Here is a 19,661-nt window from a genome sequence, read left to right as displayed (position 1 = left end):
TTTGACGAATCAGAGGTATTTGAAAATACAAGCCCTCAATAACCTTGCAAAGTTAATGGGAACACACAGGTGATATTTAACAGTATTGCATACTGAGGGGGAAAAGAAAGCACTGTAACCTTGCATAGACAGCTCATCTTTCTAAATGCAGGTGACCAGGTGACCATGGAGATTTTGCTCCCCAAGTTAAATCCCCTGGATGGCATGAATTGCAAAGGTTGAACTTGCAAGATTATACTGCATTATAAGTAAAACTGTCTACTTCTAAAAATAGTTAAGTGGCCTGATAAACCATAGCTTGTGATGAGAAATTATAAAGTCATTCTCACAGGTTTTGGCAGCCAAAGTTTATGTTCTTATTTGGCAAAGAGATATGTCTTTTTATTATTGTTGTTGTTTTGAAGTATTTGGGGTTGAAGAGCTGCTGTTATCTGACCTGTCATTTTGCAGAAGAGGTGAAAAAAGATGATTAGTATCTTAATGAAATTATATGTTTCCTAGATTTCTTACTGTTGGTCCTGGTTATTCGAAAGAAAAACTTCATTCCAAAGAAACTAAGTTATTATTAACACTAGCAAGCCTGGTAACTTTAAATTATGGTCGTAATTGACCAGTTAATTTTGACTTGCTACAGAGCACCAAGTTTGAAATAAAAATCTAAGCCAATTAAACATATATTGTGGCTGTATAAGGCCATCCATCCATGTATTTGGATATGGCCATATGACTGAGGGAGGCTTTCAGTATTTAACCTGCAAGGGAGAACTTCCAGGGCACCTAACTTGGTGTGGTGTAGGAAGTGCCCGTTTCTTTCTCTCTCTATCCTGCTGGGGACAGCACCCATATTGCTCTTTCTTTGCAAAGGCCCAGCAGATACCAATCTGAGGTTCCCCTTCTCTCCATTCCTTTCTATTCCCCAGCTCTTCTAGAAGAGAGGCTCACAAACCCTTCTGATGGACCTTTTGGACGTTGAAGCGTCCTATTACCAAGTGCTTGTCCTGCCAGGTAGTGTTGCCCCAAGGACGGGCCTGGCCACCTCTCCCGCTGCAGTTGCTGCGGTCATTCAACTCCACCTGCATGGTGCCCTTAATTCCCTTCTCTTCACACCTGCTGCCTCCACAGAAGCACCAGGACCGCGCTGCCCTTCAGCACGGCCCTCAGAACCCTCACTCTGACCTCTCTGCTTTGTGCTCTGAAGCCCTTGACTGTTTCAAGCAGCATCAATACCAATTTCCCTTTGCCATCAGGCTGCAGTTTTCTCATCGGCTGGCTTGATTCCACGAAATATAGCCAATACAAGGTAGGCGTGTCTAACAGACATAAACCAGGGGATCGCAGTGCAAAAAAGGAGACTTAAAAATGAATTCTCAGGAAACAAGACAACGGGTCTGCCCCTTTGCGGGAAACTGCCCTCTCCCGAGCCTTGCTCTGCTGCTCTGCTCCTTGGGCGTGCTCATTTTCTGAGGATGTTCTGCCTTGCCTGTCCTTGTCCCTTCTAAAAGAAGGGTCTCTATTTCCACCCCCAACTTCAGCCTTAGTCAAAAGGAAATGGAAAAAAATTGCACCATAATTTCACTGCAATCACCCCCCCTACTCATGGCCTTTCTGCTGGACACATTGCAGCTGTTCTGAAGAGCTGTTTATTCAACATTACGTAATTGTTTAGAACTTTCCCCATTATTTAATCACTTCATGGTTAGACACTTGACTCAAATTTTCATGTCTGAAAAGGCTCACCAAAGCAGTCTGCCTCAGTATGAAGGAAGAAGCTGCCCATTATTTAAATCCATAGAGTGACAGATAAGCTCCCTGCTATGACAAAAACTGTATTATGCTTCAGACAGCCTCCTTTGAGGAAAGGATGGTGAATGGAGTAAGGTGTAAGCCTACAGGCCTGAGGCAGGACCAAAGACCAAGGAAGGGAAGAGCCAGCTCTAGGAATATTTCATGATTATGTTTGTTTTATTATAAAATTATGGGTTCTTAAAAATTAAATATATACATATACAAACATACATATGTGCATATATAATTGAATATATATACGTACATACATACATATATATATGGAATGAGAAGGAATTATTTTGTTTTCCTGATTTATATTGAGGTATAGTTCCAAAGCACATTTTATTTAGTTGAAACTATGTCTTCTAAAATTCATGACAATGCAGGGCTCCTGGCTCAGTCGGTTAAACATCTGACTTTGGTTCAGGTCATGATCTCACAGTTCATGGGTTTGAGCCCCGTGTCAGGCTCTGTGCTGACAGCTCAGAGCCTGGAGCCTGCTTGGATTCTGTGTCTCCCTCTCTCTCTGCCTCTTCCCTGCTCACTGAGTCACTTCTTCAAAGGCAGCTCACACTCATGCTCTCTTTGTCTCTCTCTCTAAAATGAGTAAACATTAAAAAAATTAAAGAAAAATAAAATGCATTATGATGCATAAAGTTACATTTGTTTTTAGCCACTGCCTGTTACTACATTTAATGGATGTTGTCTTTCCGTGGTAATTTAGATTGTTTCCAGTATATAAGGCAGTATGATTTTTATGCCCATGCGTAGCAGTCTTTTGAAGGTGGTGTACATCCAGAAATGAAAATGCTGGCTATGGAGTATGAAGATCCTCATTTTTGCTGCGTATCATTGCAGGATGTACTAAGTACTAGTAAATATTAAGAAATTACTAAGTATCACTGGAGATCATCGGAGAATTGATCTCAAACATGTTTGTATCAATTTACATTCTCAACAGTGATGGGTAAGTATTCCTATTTCCACATATCCCTTTCAACACTGGCATGGTCAGTAGGGTGCGGAATTAACTAGGGACTTCCAGATATTGATTTATAAGAAGGCAACATCCAGTCTTCTTTACACTATACCTAAGTAATGTAAACATTTTGTGTCTTTATGTTTTCAGCTATTCCTATCATACTGTATCATATAAGAATCATTAATAGCAAATTTTATGAATAACTGGCCATAAAAGTAATTGCTACAGGTGGGGAATGGTTTGTAAGTGGACTATAATTTAGTGATAAAATAGCTTCTTTCATTCAGTGAGTCTTGTGGCATAATCAGTTAAAATGTGAATCCACTTTTAGCAACTGTGCAGCACGAAAGGTATGCATTTCTATGCATGAATCTTATCCCTCGATTTGTAAGTCTCCATACTGAAACTTGTTGTGGAACAAGACAAGGTGTGTATAAATAAATTAATAAAGAAAATAAACAAATATGTGGTGAAATAGCATTATTATAATCTTTTTCCAGAGTTATTTGATTTATAACCTCACTATTAAATATGAAATATACAATCTCTTAATGTAAACTTGGATGTTTCTTTCCTGGCAATGCACACCTCCTATTTCATTAGTCACTTATGTACACTTTGCAGACCTATCAAAGTGCATTTCTCTACTAACTTATTCAAATCTGTCCTTTTGAGACAAGGCTTTATTCATTCATTCACTAAACATGTATTAACTTTTTACCATGTGCATACCATTATAGAGTATACTCAGATGTAATGGTATGGCCCCCACTCTGGGGGATACTCTAGTGAAGTATCATAATATAGGATTGTAATATTCTTTTTATTTTTTAAAACTAAGAGTAAGTTTACAACCTCCTGAAAATACAATGATGTAACTCATCCTGTATTTGAAGAGCAAAGCTAACTGGAATCAGTAATGCATCATTCAAAAGATCAATTCTTCGTTTCACCCATACATGTCTGATTTTCCTTACCTCTGTTCTTATTGGAAAGGCAAATAATAATTATTAAGATATTTTTCCTTAAAGAATGAAAGGATAGTAAACTGGATTATGCTTCTTAGCTGTTAATAAAAGATGGATGTCTTACCCCCTCTGCATACTTAAAAAGATATCGATCCAAAGGATAAGAAAAAAAGGAAAAGAATTCCGGATACAGAGAAGAATCTGTAAAACTAAGAGAAAGCTGGTTCTAGAGCGAATCTAGAGGGAGGGTCCCCATTCACCAAGATGGCATGGAAAGGACTCTAATAATTTAAAGTCCGGTGCATAGACTGCATGGGACAAAAGGTATCCCATAATCAGACTGTAAAGCCTAAGGAAGAAGCAATAGTTTAGTTTGTGTATAGAAGTTCTTTTTAAATTTTCACCCTTATACATTTTCTTTACATAGGACTACGTAGAACCGAATGGAGTTTTTTGAAGTATTCTGTCTTCATTGTGTTTTGTCTTCTGGCATTTGCCTGATCTGTTATGTATATTGCAACTTTGAAGAGTTCGTAATTGTACTTTCCTTTAAAGAGTCTAAAAGTAGAGGGAATATTCTAAGAGGTTCTGGCTCATTCCAGGGTATATTACTAGAAAAAGAAATGGAAATTATAAGCAGAAGATGTGGACAGACATCTGACATATCAACAACTGTTTATTTATATGTCCTTCAGGAGGTATGTTTATGTATGTATCAGAGAGAAAGAGAGAGAGGAAGATAGAAATAGAGAGAGAGAGAGGGAGAGAGCAAGCGACTGAAGCTACTAACTAGATTGAGAACGAGAATTAAGATGTCAAAAATCTTCAGAGACTTCAATGCTCCCCACCAAGAACTGCTTTACTATTTTGACAACCTCTTTATTTCTACCATTATTTTACATATACTTACCTTGTGCCTTGGTGCTTTGCCTGGCTCGGTGTGGTCACTGTGTCCTCCCAACATTTGCCTGCACGTGAGACATCATCAAAATCCTGCACCAAGCCCTTCGGTCGCTGCTGCTGACAGCCCAGCAGTGCTCTGCATACAACCGCCTTCATTGGCAGCAGCCGTATCACGCACGGCCGGTGCAGCTGCGATTCAGGGCCAGCTAGACTACACCAATTGTTTCCCGCAGCACATCTTTGCATTTCCAGCATTGAAAATAAGCCTCTGCAAGCTTGGAACCCCCCAAGAGCCCAGTTCCCAAGAGACTGAGATAACGGTTACAACAAATCTACATTAAACATATAGGCAAAGTGCATTAATGTATGCTTAATAGTACATGTTTAGTGTTTTCTTGTGCTGCTGTTTATAGACTGGATCAGCCAGGAAACGTTACCACATTTAAACGCATGCTTTGCTCAGCGGTGGCTAAAAGAGTGGGAGGTGTCCTATATGCCACGGAGAATGTGGTTTCACTGAACGGGAGCAGAGAGTGAAGGTCTGCTCTCGCGATTTGTGTTATGTTCTTTTCAGTGGTGGTGGTCGCGGTGTCCAGTGCGGGTCCTGCCTTGTTGGGCGTATTCGTGAAATAACTGAAAGAATGACGGATCGACGTAACCATCAGCACTGTTTCTCGTTCGGACCTTCTTCCTTTCCTTATTTCGTCTACAAGCAAGTGCATGAATTGTGACACATGGACAAGAATTAGGATCATGCTCCTGACTTCAAATCATAGTCAGTTGTGATTTGAATGAAATTTATACACAAATGCTACTGTGTTTTGGGCATATCTAGGAATGACTGTGTTTGCCTAAAGTGAAGTGTATTTATGTTTGCCTAGTTGTATTTTTTCCTTTTGAAGTCTCCCTAGCTGTGTTTTTCTCAAGTTACTAAGATATTTTCTGCAACAGAAGTGTATTTTGTCGATAGATATGTCTTTTGAGCCACATGTGTAATTCAAACTTTTCTAGAAGCTGCATTACAATAGACAAAGAAACAGGTGAAGTTAATTTAAATAACATTTTATTTAACCAGCTCTTTCAAACATATAATTTCAACATGTGGCACTCACCAATTTTCAAGGGCTCAGTATCCACATGTGGCTAGTGACTACTGTATTGGATATGGAAATCCCCGTGTATTTATCCAGCGAAAGACTTGGCTGGTGACAGATCAAAGGTGGCTTATTAATCTTATGTGTTTGTTTAAATAAGCATGTGCTTTAAAATAATTTTGAACTTCAATTTTTAATTTATATGAAAGCTACTCTATAAAAGTAGACATTGATACGAAAACAAGTGGAAATTGTACTGAAAAATATAAATATAAAATAAAAGGATATCTTCTTTCCCTCACCAGTTTGTTCCTCCGAAATAATAACTATGAACGCTCGTGTATGTATTTTCAGGTAAAAAAATATGCTTATAATCTGGGAATATTTTTGTATTTAGAAGACGACAATATATTTAGAATTTCTACCCATATGAAATCTTACACGAACAGACCTGTCCCGTGCTCAATGGTAAACAGAAAAATTAAATGAGATAGCCTTACGTCCTTCTTAGAATGGCAAAAATTGAAAGGACTGACAATACCAAGTGTTGCGAGACAGGTAGCAAGGTTAGCTCTTTTATGCTGCTAGTGAGTGCATGTTTTGCTACAATATGTTGAAAACAGTTCGGCATTATTTAGCAGGTTTGAAGAGACACATACTCAATGCTATAGCAATTTCATTTCTAGGTACATACCCTAAAGAAACATTTGCACATCTATACCATAAGAAATATGCAAGAATATTTCTATAGGCATCCATCATTATCACCCTATCACCCCGAATTAGGCTACGATGCAAACTGGCACCTGTACTGCAGAGGGCAAGGAAAGAGGTAGATCACTCCAAACTGGGCGGTGGTAGTTGTAATAAGCAATGAAATTTACTTACAAGGCTTGTCTTGGGCTTCTGCAAGACAACCTCTGCACCTTCCTGCCAGATTCTTAGGTTTATATAGAGGCCTTAAGTGGGTTCAGTCATGTACTACATCCAGATGGTCTTAACACTTTTCTCTCTCAAGGCCACAGGCTTGAGGAGCCTCTGTCAGGGACTAGCTTGAGGGTTACCCAGAGATTGTGTCCTCTCAACCTCCTTTAACACAACCAAAAAGTTCATTCACAAAAAATTTGGTGAATAGTGTGTGTGTGTGTGTGTGTGTGTATATATATATATATATATATATATATATATATATATATATATATAGTATGCATATATAGTGAATAGTATGCATATGTATGTCAAGAGCCAGACAACTAACTGAGCCACCCAGGCACCCTAAATCACATATAAATGATGAAATACTACACAAAACTCAAAGTGAATAAACTACAGCTGCATGCATGCAATATTGGTATTTCTCTCAATTATGATATTGAATGAAAGAAGCAGGTCACAGAAAAATGCTTGTGTAAAGTGGTTCAATTTCTACAATGCTTGAAGTAGACTAAACCAAAGGCATACATAGATACTAAAACTGTACTTTTAAAAAAATGCTGCAAATATCAGATGTGTAGTTACCTTTAGGAAGGAAAGAAAAATGTGTGACTAGGCAGAGACCTACGAGAGTACACATAAATGATCCCAACAATGTCGTGTCCTTTTACCTTCCTCCAGTGACCTTGTTTCGTATTCTACCTCAGCCTACCTTAAACATTGATATATGCTTGGGGCGCATGGGTGGCTCAGTCGGTTAAGCGTCTGACTTCGGCTCAGGTCATGATCTCCTAGTCTGCGAAATTGAATCCTGCACTGGGCTCTGTGCTGACAGCTCAGAGCCTGGAGCCTGCTTCGGATTCTGTGTCTCCCTCTCTCTGCCCTTCCCCTGCTCGTGCTCTGTCTCTGTCTCTCTCCTTCTCAAAATAAATAAACATTAAAAAAAATGATATATATTTTATAGGTATATCTTAGAAATTTTTGTAACCAGTAAATGCAGTCTTTCTATCGTATCAAATTCATGTATCCTGTTCTCTATTTCCTTCCTCTATTCCTGGCTCATTCTCTCTGGTCTTCCACCCAAACAAACTTTTGATGCCCCAGTACCTTCAATCTTACCCATCAATGGCCCCCTTTGAGGGCCTCATTCTCTGGTTCATCCAGTCTAAATTCCATGGAGAATTGTTATCATCACACCCTTGCGTATATACATTTCTTATTTCATAGTACTTAACTGAAAAATAAAATCCTGATCAATCCAACTCTTCAGCTCTTGGCCTGCACCTACACATGTACAAAGCAAACAATACAATACTTACTAGTTTCACTTTTACACTTACGATCTCAAAATTGAGCGGCCCTCGATGCTGCCAGATTATCTTCTCAATGACTCTCGTGGATGACTATTTCACACCTTCTCTCTAAACAAGCATCAGTACCTTCTATCCTATCTTTCTCTCAGCTTGTGATTTTGCATCCTACTTCACAGAAAATGGGGGCAGTCAGAAGATGACTTTCAAAAATTCCCACCACCGTATGCAGTCACATGCCAACAACGCACATGCACGTAGATGAGTTCCTCCATGTATTCGTGCATGATTTACCCACGCTACTCCCTTCACATGTGCATCTGAGCCTCTCTTGCAAACTGCAGGACACTGAACCAGTAAGTCCCTCCTTTCTTTTATATCAAGTTTTCATTCTTCACATTAGTGTACCAGCTGCCATGATGACTTCCATATTAAACTTCTCTTGACCCACTCCTCAACCAGCGATAGCTCATTTCTTTGCTCCTTTTCATAGCAAAACTCGTCAGAAAAGATTTCTGCATTTTCAGCCTCTGATTTCTTACCTTCCATGTTCTTCTAACCCACTCCCCTCAGGCTTTTGCCTTAACCATTCTGCAGATAGTGACCTTTGTTAAGGTTAAAGATAATTTCTGTGCTCTTAAATCCATTGGTTAAGTTTTGGTACTCCTTTTGCTTGATCTACTGACGACACTTGACACAAGTTGATCATGCCTTCCTCCTTGACACGCTTTCCTCCAGAGGCCTTTATCTTTATCTTTTTTTTTTTTTAACTGATCACTCCTTTTCAGTCTATTTTGCTGGTGATACCTCTTTTTTCAAATGTCTGTTTTGGAGCACCCCAACTCTGAATCCTTAGTCATTTTTTTCCATACATCCACTTCCTTGCTGATCTTGTCTAGTCTTAGGGCTTTAAAACTTTTATACATGTTGATTACCCCAAAATATATTTCTAGCTCAGGCTATGCTTCTGAGCTGTCTACTTGTGAAATAACACCTCAAAGTCAGGATCAAACTGAACTCCTAATCTGCTTTACCCTCTAGGCCATGATTTCCCTATGTTTCTAGTTAAGCCAAATCTTGGGGGTCATTCTTGATTCCTCTCTCTATCACATACCTTGTATTTCATAAAGGAAATCCTTTGGCACTTGTCTTCAAAATATATCAAGAATCTAACCAGTTCTTACCAACACTGCTTCCATCTTAGTCCGGCCATGATAATCTTATGACTGGATTATTGCAGTAGTCTCATAAATAGACTCCCTGTTTCTATCTTGTCTCCTACAGTTAATTCTTAATGCAACAGCGAGAATGAGCCTTTGAAAATGTGAGATCAGACCAGTCCTCTCCTCCAAGCTTGGAGTGAGCTAGATAGACCTTGTACCATCTGATCTCCATTGTCACGTCTGATCCTCTGCCCCTTATCCACTCTATTTTAGTCACACTGGCCTCCTTGTTATTCCTGGAGCATACCTGGGATTCTTTCACTTTAGGGTTGTGCTTGAAAGATTCCCTCTATCTAGCATATTCTGAAAGACATTTGCAGGTTAGTGCCCTCATGTCATTTACATTTTTGCCTAAATATCACCTTTTAAATGAAGTCTACTAATCCCCACATTTAACATTCCTATACAACCTCTCCGTTAGCAGTTTCTTTTCCCTTCTTGGCTTGAAAATTATAGATTCCGTTTCTATTCTTTAAAGCCTAACTTTACATATTGAGCATTTGTATGCACTAAAGTGTAAAGTAGTTTTCTATGACTGTGTCTTAATGACATTTGGTCTTCATTCTATATATAAAATTTTCAATGCTTTACCCTTTATCATAGCTTCACCATATCATGGGTGGCTACATTTGTCATGATGTTGTGTTTTCAAGAAGGGCTCATGGGATTATGTTTTCTGAATTCATGCATATTTGAAAATTTCTCTCTGTTGTCTTTACACTTGCTTGACAGATTGGCTGGGTATAACATTCATGAGTTTTGCTTCATTTCCCCTTAGATCTTTGTAGAGTCTGTTTCCATTGTTATTTTAATATTTATGTGGTTGTCTGAAGACAATAGGCATTTCTCACTCCCTGTATGCCTTGCTTTCCTTGCCTACATGACTGAAGAATTCTTTCTTTATCCTCACAGTTCAAGAAGTTGACTGTCACATGTTAGACCATTGTTTGTTTTGTAATGCTTCTTTGAGAAGCACAGTCTTTTGATCCAAAGATGCACATATTCTTTTATGTAAGGAAATTTTCTTTAAAAATATATATATTTTTTTCTGTCCCATTAATTGTGCTCACTACTTCAGATATAAGAATTATCCTAGGTTTCTTCATTGTCACCTGCTCTGTATCTATTACCTTCTTTATGTCCTTTTTCTCTGCATTCCCACTATTATCTGAAGACTCTGTTATCTTTCCTATTATCCATTTTGCTATGTTACCTTTTTAAATCTAGTTATTGCCTAAGTTGCCTGTTAGTTTCACATTATATCTTACTTCTGTAATGCTGTTTCTGCTCCCTCAATTTGGTCCTTAGCGCCATGTTTTCATTTCATTAAGCTGTTTTACCATTGTAAACTTAGTATGTCAATACCTTGCATCTATGTTTTCTTTAAATTCCTCTTCGGCAAGAAGTGGTTAGAAATTTTTTCTTTATTTTCATAGCTAACATTTTCTTTAAGAGTTCATTCAATTTTTTTTTAATGCTTATTTATTTTTGAGGGAGAGAGAGAGAGAGAGTGAGAGCGTGAGCAGGGCGGAGGCAGAGACAGAGGGAAACACAGAATCCGAAGTGGGCTCCAGACTCTGAGCTGTCAACACAGAGCCCGATGTGGGGCTTGAACTCATGAGCTGTGAGATCATGACCTGAGCTGAAGTCAGACGCTTAACCGACTGAGCCACCCAGGCTCCCTTTAAGAGTTCATTTTTTAATTTCATTTCACTTATGCCATAATTTCTCCTTATCTCTCTTTCTGCCAGTGTCTTCTTTTTTGTTCTCCCTTTCTTTTATCTCTCTCTCTTTTCCCTTTATTCCTTTTTCTTCCCTTTCAGTAGCATTTTTGCAGTGCTAACATGCTTCTCTCTTTCATTCATCTCTGTCAAGGCCTTCTAATTCCTCTGATGTAGGGTGGATAAATCGTCCATGATTTTCCTTTCCAACCTGATATGAAATTCAGAGCTTCAGTTTACCATCTTAGTATTTTGTAATCTATTACTTTTATGTAGTGTATCACCATGAAGTTCAAGAGGGGAATTCAACCTAGAGTCTGTGATATCTTATTTAGAGGATTTGGTCTCTGGGTTCCTTTCTCCATTTTTGTGTCAATTGCCAATTTTCTAAATTACTGTGTGTCCTCTTTCAGTTCTGTGGTAGATACCCTTGCATCCCTACAGCCCTCCTTCGCTTCCCAGAAGATAAGCCAGGTTAGTTCTCTTGTCACTTCTTCCAGCAGCCATTGCCATATGCCCACCCCCACCCCAAGCAGTGGACAGAAACAGTGTTGGAAACTTGCTTTGGCTCACAGATTTCCAGAATGACTAGTCTACTGTCTGTGGGCATTAGAGTTTGAGGGATTGGGGCACTGCATGGGCAAGGCAACGAAGAGACTGCTCTTCAAGTGTGTACACCCATGGCCTTTGGTGCTCACATTTCACTAGGCTTCACTCCCCTCTCTCAGGCCATCTGCCTTGCTTTTTAATTCTTTGTCTTGGACGGCTTTGCCTCCTGGCTGGACACCACTCTGGAAAAGAGAATTTATTTAATTTTCCCTTTAAACATCCTTTCTGCTGGGGAAATCTACATGAAGAGTCTCAGACCTTTTTCCTGTTTCTTATGAGACTTTGACATGGGAGGGAGGAGCTAAGTATCTAGACCTTTTGTTTCCTTTTTTTCCTGCCTGCCTATGCATCTCTTCAATTTGCTCTTCATGTTGGGAGAGCATATTTTAAAATCATTTAATTCAAGGAACAGAAAGAGATCTTAATTTTTTTTTAAGAAACTACTTTTTCATTTCTTTTCTTTTTTAACATTTATTTATTTTTGAAAGACAGGGAGACAGAGCGTGAGCAGGGAAGGGGCAGAGAGAGGGAGACACAGAATCCGAAGCAGGCTGCAGGCTCTGAGCTGTCAGCACAGAGCCTGACGCGGGGCTGGAACTCACAAACCGCAAGATCGTGACCTGAGCCGAAGCTGGTCGCTTAACCAACTGAGCCATTTAGGCGCCCCCAGAAAGAGATCTTAAAATCATGGTTTCTTAACCAGTAACTTGGGAAGTTTTCCAATTTCTGTGCTGCTTTCGATAGTAATGATTGTTATTTGGCAAGAAAAAAAGCAAATTGAAAATAAAATGATATGGCTAAGTGCATGCACCTAGTTACAGAGATATTCTCTGACTCTGTATCTCTTAGTGCCCTTATAACTATATTTCTATTATACTGTTATTTCCTGCTAAACCCCACAAAACAATACAGAGATGTCAAAAATGTTGATTTTAGTCTTTGTGTCATTCACAATTTGAGTCAGCTGGTAATTTTGTATGCTAATTTTAAAAGTTCTTTATAAACAATTTAACATATTTTGGCTAGTTAATCAGGAGCAGGGATTTTGATTTACAGTGTCCTGCTGTTATAAATTGAGATATTCTGTCCATTTTTTTTATGAAGGAGCAAAGGGATGTTTCATTAAATTTCAAAGGCCTGTCTCGTGTCTGACCATCAGTGTGCTATTATTACACTTAATGTCTTGTTCCTCATGAGGGAAATCTTTTTCTTTTTTAATCCCCTGTCACTTTCCAAATCATCGTTTTTGAGAATCTACCAATCAAAGGAAATTGTGATTCTTTGAGCCTCTCTGCTGTACTCTTTGTAACCATGGAAACCAAGCCAAACTGTTACCATGGTAACCTTCCTGAAGCCATGATTTCTCTCATTATCAGTTTTTCATGAGATTAATAAATTCATTGGAAGTTTAATATAAATAATGCTGTATTTGTGTATAATTTATGGCTTATTTTTAATTTACTCTCATTTAAAATTTTATGTAACTGAATTTATGATTCATGATGGAAGAACAAGCACACTCAAGTGGCAATATTTTGAGCAATTGACTGAGTGTCTGAAATGAGAATTAATTTGATCTTGATGCTGAGAATTGTGGCACATATTTAGTAGCTTCAGGTTACTTTCCACCCCCCCCTCCCCCCCCAACTTGGTTCTGCAGTATTATATGCCATTATATTATATATGCTATTTTTGGTGTTCAATTTGTATAATCAACCTATGGATAAACACAGAGGACATAGTTGTGGATAAATAACAGAAAGTAAATTATATATACCTTGGGAACATAAAAGCAATTGTATCTTTATGTATATAATGTGTGGTAAAAGAGAGTATGATTTTATTAAAGAGCTAATTTGATATTCTTGGGAGTCGGTTGCTACTGTTTAAATTGGTAAATCAGGAATTAAAGCATAATCATATTTCAGAATAATTTGATAAATATATTCAGATATTTATAATATTTTAGAATATTTTTAGACTATCTTCTGATATGCATCCAAAGAGGGAAAAAAGTAAATTGTTAAAAAGAAAAGGGGATCAAGATGGAAATTAGGATGTAAGAATCATTATTTTAAACTCTTATATGGTTTGATGTTTATGTTTTAAACAGTAAGCATTATTTTTTTTAATATAACAACTGTTTTCACTTGCTTATATCTTTCTAATCTAAATACACACATATTTTCACATAGTGGTAATCATAAGTAACATATAGATTTAAATTTTTCACTTAATATTATATCTTAAACAAGGAGCCTGGGTGGCTCTGTCGGTTAAGCATCATGATCTCATGGTTTGTCAGTTGGAGCCCCACATCAGGCTCTGTGCTGAGAGCTCAGAGCCTGATGCCTGCTTTGGTTTCTGTCTCTTTCTCTGCCCCTCCCCTGCTTGCACTAATTCTCTCTGTCTCTTTCTTTCTCTCAAAAATAAATAAACATTAAAAACATTTAAAAAATGTTATATCTTAAACAAAGTCCATTTAAACAATAATTAAAAATTTTTTTTAATTTATTTTTTTAAATTCAAGTTAGTTAACGTACAGCATAGTATTGTTTTCGGAAGTAGAACCCAGTGATTCATCACTTACATATAACACCCAGTGCTCATCCCAACAAAAGCCCTCCTTCATGCCCATTCCCCCACCCACCTCCCCTCCAGCAACCCTCAGTTTGTTCTCTGTATGTAAGAGCCTGTTATGGTTTGTCTCCCTCTCTGTTTTTATCTTATTTTTCCTTCCCTTCCTCTGTGTTCATCCGTTTTCTTTTTTAAGTTCCACAAATCAGTGATATCTTGGGATATTTGTCTTTCTCTGACTGCCTTATTTTGCTTACCATAATATGCTCTAGTTCCATCCACGTTGTGGCAAATGACAAGATTTCATTCTTTTATAGTCTTCCATTGTATACATATACCCACATCTCATCTTCTGTATCCATTCATCAGTTGATGGACATTTGGGCTCTTCCCAGAATCTGGCTATTGTTGATAGTGCTGCTATAAACACTGAGGTGCATGTGCACCTCCGAGGCAGCATTTTTTAATCCGTTGGGTAAATATCTAGTGGTGCAATTGGTGGGTTATAGGGTAATTATATTTTTAATTTTTTGAGGTATTTCCATACTGTTTTCCAGAGTGGCTGCACCAGTTTGCATTGCCAGCATAAACACTAAGCACTTTAAATGAACATCAAATCAAGATTTTTGTTGTTCTGTAGTTTAGAGTGGTGTTTTCGCAGTCGAAAGGAATGTTTAAGAATTTTTACTTCTCTCTAAATTGAGTACAATCATAAGCATATATTCTAGATTTTTCAGGAGGGTCCTATTCCCCATAATTACTTCATTCCAGATTGTCCCTTGTGTCCTTTATTTCTATTAGGGACAGAATATAGGGTTAGGTAATCAGTAGAACTAAGGCCTTGAATTTGGAGCATGAACACATCAGAAGGGCTAGCACGTGCACTGACCATGTGTGATTGATGGTAGAACTCCCCGCCCCCACCTCCAGCAGTCTAAGTACCAACAGGAAACAGATGGCACCTTCAAAATAGAACAAGATCAGGTCATGATCTCACAGTTTGTGAGTTTGAGCCCCGCATCAGGCTCTGTGGTGATGGTGTAGAGCCTGCTGGGGATTCTCTCTCTTCCTCTCTCTTTGCCTCTCCCCTGCTCATTCTCTCTCTCTCTCTCTCTCAAAGGTAAATAAATAAACTTAAAAAAAAATAGAACAAGATCAGGAAGCTTATTTACAAAGACATTGTTTCTTTTTTTTCCAATGTTTTATTTAGTTTTGAGAGAGAGAGAGAGAGAGAGCAAGCTGGGGAGAGCAGAGAGAGGAGGACAGAAGATCTGAAAGTGATCCTGATGTGGGGCTTGAACTCATGAACCTTGAGATCATGACCTGAGCTGAAGTCAGAGGCTTAACTGACTGAACTGTCCAGGCACCCTCCAAAGACTTATTTCTAAATTTGTGGGTGCTGGGACCCAAGATGAATAGCGCTCAGTCTACTAGTCAGCCCCCAAAGGTCAAGAAAGGGACAGGACAGGGAGATAGCTATTCTGACCTCACTCTCCCTCACCTTCCCTTGACCTCCTCATGCCCCGCTCTTCACTTGTTAAACTCCAACAAGATGCCAGAAGACATCAAAGTTCTGTTTTGTAGAACAATTAAGTCCGTTTCTCTGGGCAGAAAACAGAATAGGGTTAAGTGGAGATGGGCAGAGAATGATTTTTAGGAGCAAAAGGAAGATATCTGTCATGAAACTCCGTCTTGAGACCTTTTGTGATTTTGTTAGAACTGGGATTTTATTGGGGCGCCTGGGTGACTCAGTCGGTTGGGCGTCCGACTTCGGCTCAGGTCATGATCTCACGGTCTGTGAGTTTGAGCCCCGCGTCAGGCTCTGTGCTGACAGCTTGGAGCCTGGAGCCTGCTTTAGATTCTGTGCCTCCCTCTCTGTCTGCCCCTCCCCTGTTCATGCTTTCTCTCTCTCTCTCTCTCTCTCTCTCTGTCTCAGAAATAGACTTTAAAAAAAAAAAAAAAAAGAACTGGGATATTATTCTTGTCTGACAGAACAATTGCTGTAATTAATATACAATCTGCCCCGTCTGTAACAGGAGTGGCCTCCTCTTAGGTATGGCAACATTGTGCATTGTACCGCCTGCAAAGCCATGAGTTGCTGCCTTATGTTTGGGTAAACCTTTAGAATGAGGAACCTGACCGGACTCTATGCATGGTGTCTTTTATTTATAATGTCATAATAATAAAAAGAGCTACTATGAATTCAAATTTCATTACATCTCCAGGGTCATATAGATGGAGTCCAGAAAGCGGGAGCTGCAGGTCCCCAAGATCCACCATCAGAGAATTCTTTTAAATACCATTTTTTTTTATAAGACCTTATTCAGAATATTTATATTCCTAGTTGGGGAAACACAACAAATGAATTTTACTGTAGAAACAATGACCTTAGAGGTCTCTTCTTAAAAAAAAAAATTGGCCGGTTTCCTGGGTGGCTCAGTAGTTTCAGTGTCTGACTCTTGCTCAGCTCAGGTCATGATCTCATGGTTTGTGAGTTTGAGCCCCGCATCGGGCTCTGCACTGACAGCTCAGAGCCTGCTTGGGATTCTCTCTCTCCTCTCTCCCTTACCCTCCCCTCCCAATAAATAAACATTCAAAGAAAAAAATAAATAAAAAGCAAATATTTGGGGTATCAGTAGAGTCCTGTTTCACTTGATAAAGGGAATACTTGAAAGAAGAAAAAGGGAAGGAATATAATTCACGTGTCCTTAACATCTTTTGCATCAGACGCTATGGGAGAGAATTAAATATATATATTTAATTTAGGTTAGTTAATCACAGCAAATTGATAATGCAGGTAATTTTTCCTTTATTTTATTTATTGAAAAAAATTTTTTTAATGTTTATTTATTTTTGCGATACAGAGAGAGACGGAGTGCAAACAGGGGCAGGGGCAGAGAGAGGGAGACACAGAATCTGAAGCAGGCTCCAGGCTCTGAGCCGTCAGCACAGAGGCCCACGCGGGTTCAAACTCACAAACTGCAAGATCATGACCTGAGCTGAAGTCAGACACTTAACCAACTGAACCACCCAGCTGCCCCCAATTTTTCCTTTATTTTAAAACTGCTGTGTATGTTTTCTACAAAATTTGGTTCCAATCATGTTCTTTGGATGCTATTCAGTTCAAGGCGATGATGAGGTACAAAATAACTGAAGTTAGGAGTGGAAAGGAAGGTGAGAAGGTAACAGACTAGATGAGAGAATTTCAAAATGTGTGTTGGGAACTCTTCATGTTCCAGGAGCAGTCCTCTGGGGCTTCTGAGGTGTGAGGGGCAGAGCAGGATTTGGGGGTCTGAGTGAGGTTGGGTCAGGAGACTTTAATCTCCTTTTCTTTCAAACAGAGAAATTTGATTTGAACTGCTTCCAAAATTTTCTTTAAAAAAACCGGTCTAGAAATTCTAAAAACTGCATGATCAGCTTCTTAATATTCTCTCAAAATCGCCTCTAACATGTTAGTGGCATAAAGCTTTCAGGCTATATTAGTTAAGTAGAAATGAGGCAATAATCAGCTTGCTATTCACATAAAAAGCAGTATTGCTTATTTTGCTCCACAAACAAAGGTTCATTAACTCATTTTCAGCCAGACACTTCATTAAACAAACATGTGATCAGCCACAAGCAGTTCTTTCAGAGAGAGAAAGTGAGACACCCTGAGTAGAATGTGACCTCCCAGGGTAAAGATTCTTTTCACTTTCCTTCTTAAAACCTGGCATTTGTCTACTCTTTTGAGGCTCTCTTTTTGATTGCTTTCTTACATTTATCACGGGAACAATTTTAAGGAACTTACTGAATTAATAAGCAACGATAATCTGTCCAGTTATTGTATGAGTTCTGCGTTTTGTTGGCAGTGCTGGGTCCAGAAGGGAAAAAATAATTTGAAGCCCATTTTTCTCATAGGACCGTCTTTATTACATGTGTTTTTAATTGAAATATAATTGGCATGTAACATCGTATTAGCTTAAAATGTAAAAAGTGTTGATTTAGACAATTATAGATTGCAGTATGATTACCACCATAGCTTTAAGGTAACATGTCTACGACATCACACAATCATTTCTTTTTTTGTGGTGGGGACCATTACGATCTAATCTCGTAGCAACTTTGAAGATGATAATACAGTGTTGTTGACTGTATTCACCATGCTGTATATTATCTCTCCAGGACCTGCTTATCTACCCGTTCCACATTTGCACCTTAAACAACATCTGTTCAATTGTCTCACCCCCTAGCCTTTGGTAACTATCATTCCACTTTCTGTGTTTGTGAGTTCAACTTTTTTAGCTTCCACATGGAAGTGAAATCATGCAGTATTTGTCTTCCTCTAATTTATTCCACTTAACGTAATGGCCTCAAGGTCCATCCAGCTTGTCCCAAATAGCAGGCTTTTCAATTTTCTTTCTTGTTTATAAATAAAATTGGTTTACCAAAGTAGGAGACCCTAGGGACTCTCACAGAAGCCTACCGTGTTCCTTTTGTTAGGTGCCAGAGGAAAGGAGACAGTTTCCTACTAGTTTAAGCAAAGGGGGAAAAAGCTACATTTGAAAGTTTTTAGTTTTAAAAATTGTTATGTTTAGCAAAAAACCCCAAAAAAAGAAAAGAAAAGGAGGGGGGATTATACAAGTTTTCACCTAATTTGTTCTTTGGTTGATTTATTTCATTTAATTCGTTTGCATACATTAGCATACAAGAGAACTCATGGAATAAAACCAATTATTTAAGTCGAAGCAAACAAATAATGGTGAGAAAGGAATGTGGAAATTGTAGTAGAATTTAACTATGAGTACTTGTAGATAAGGAACTTGAGGTAAAGGCTTATATATCATTCGTGTTTAATTTCTCCCTTCATATTGTATATTCTTTATAACCAGGAAGAATCAGAGATATTACACTGGCTTTTCTAAGTTCTAAGTTGTTCTTCAGAAGGCTAATTAAAGTAAAAAAAAAAAAAAAAAAAAAAGAAATGATAATGCTCAGAGTTGTAAAGGGTCTCTTGGGTTTAAGTACTTCATTCCTTACCCTAAGGCACATTTTACAAGTAATTTGGACAGATAAACCTAGAGAAAAGGTGATTCCACAAACCATTTCTGGTAATTCATTGTAATGTTTAATTGACCTCCCCTTACTGGCAAAAAGTTCTTAAATTCATATGAAATGCTTTGTGCAGGAACTTAACTTCTGAAGCAGTGATTCTCTCATTTGTGTCCGGTCAATTACAACCAGAGACTTTGTTTTCTTTATTTGAATAGAAACTTCCTGAAATATATCAATGCTTGCCTTCTCCACTTCCTCCCCCACCCATAACTGCCATTCTCTACTTAGACAAGGGCAATCTGGCTTCTGCTTCCTAATTCAAAGGTCTGTCCCTTCTCTGCAATAACTGTTTCCAAGGTAACACATGGCCTTGAAATTCTTACTCATTTGACCTCTCCTGGCACTTGACTGGGATGAAAACTCCCTTTTTCCGAAACACTTTCCTTCTTTGACTTCCTTGACATTATTTCCTCCTGGTTTTGCTTTTACATTTCCGGGAGTTTTCTATTTTACCTAACTTTT

The sequence above is a fragment of the Panthera onca genome, chromosome C2 (assembly GCF_046562875.1).
Source record: "Panthera onca isolate mPanOnc1 chromosome C2, mPanOnc1 haplotype 2, whole genome shotgun sequence".
In the NCBI taxonomy this organism is placed as follows: Eukaryota; Metazoa; Chordata; class Mammalia; order Carnivora; family Felidae; genus Panthera; species Panthera onca.
Note: the sequence above shows the minus strand (reverse complement) of the source record.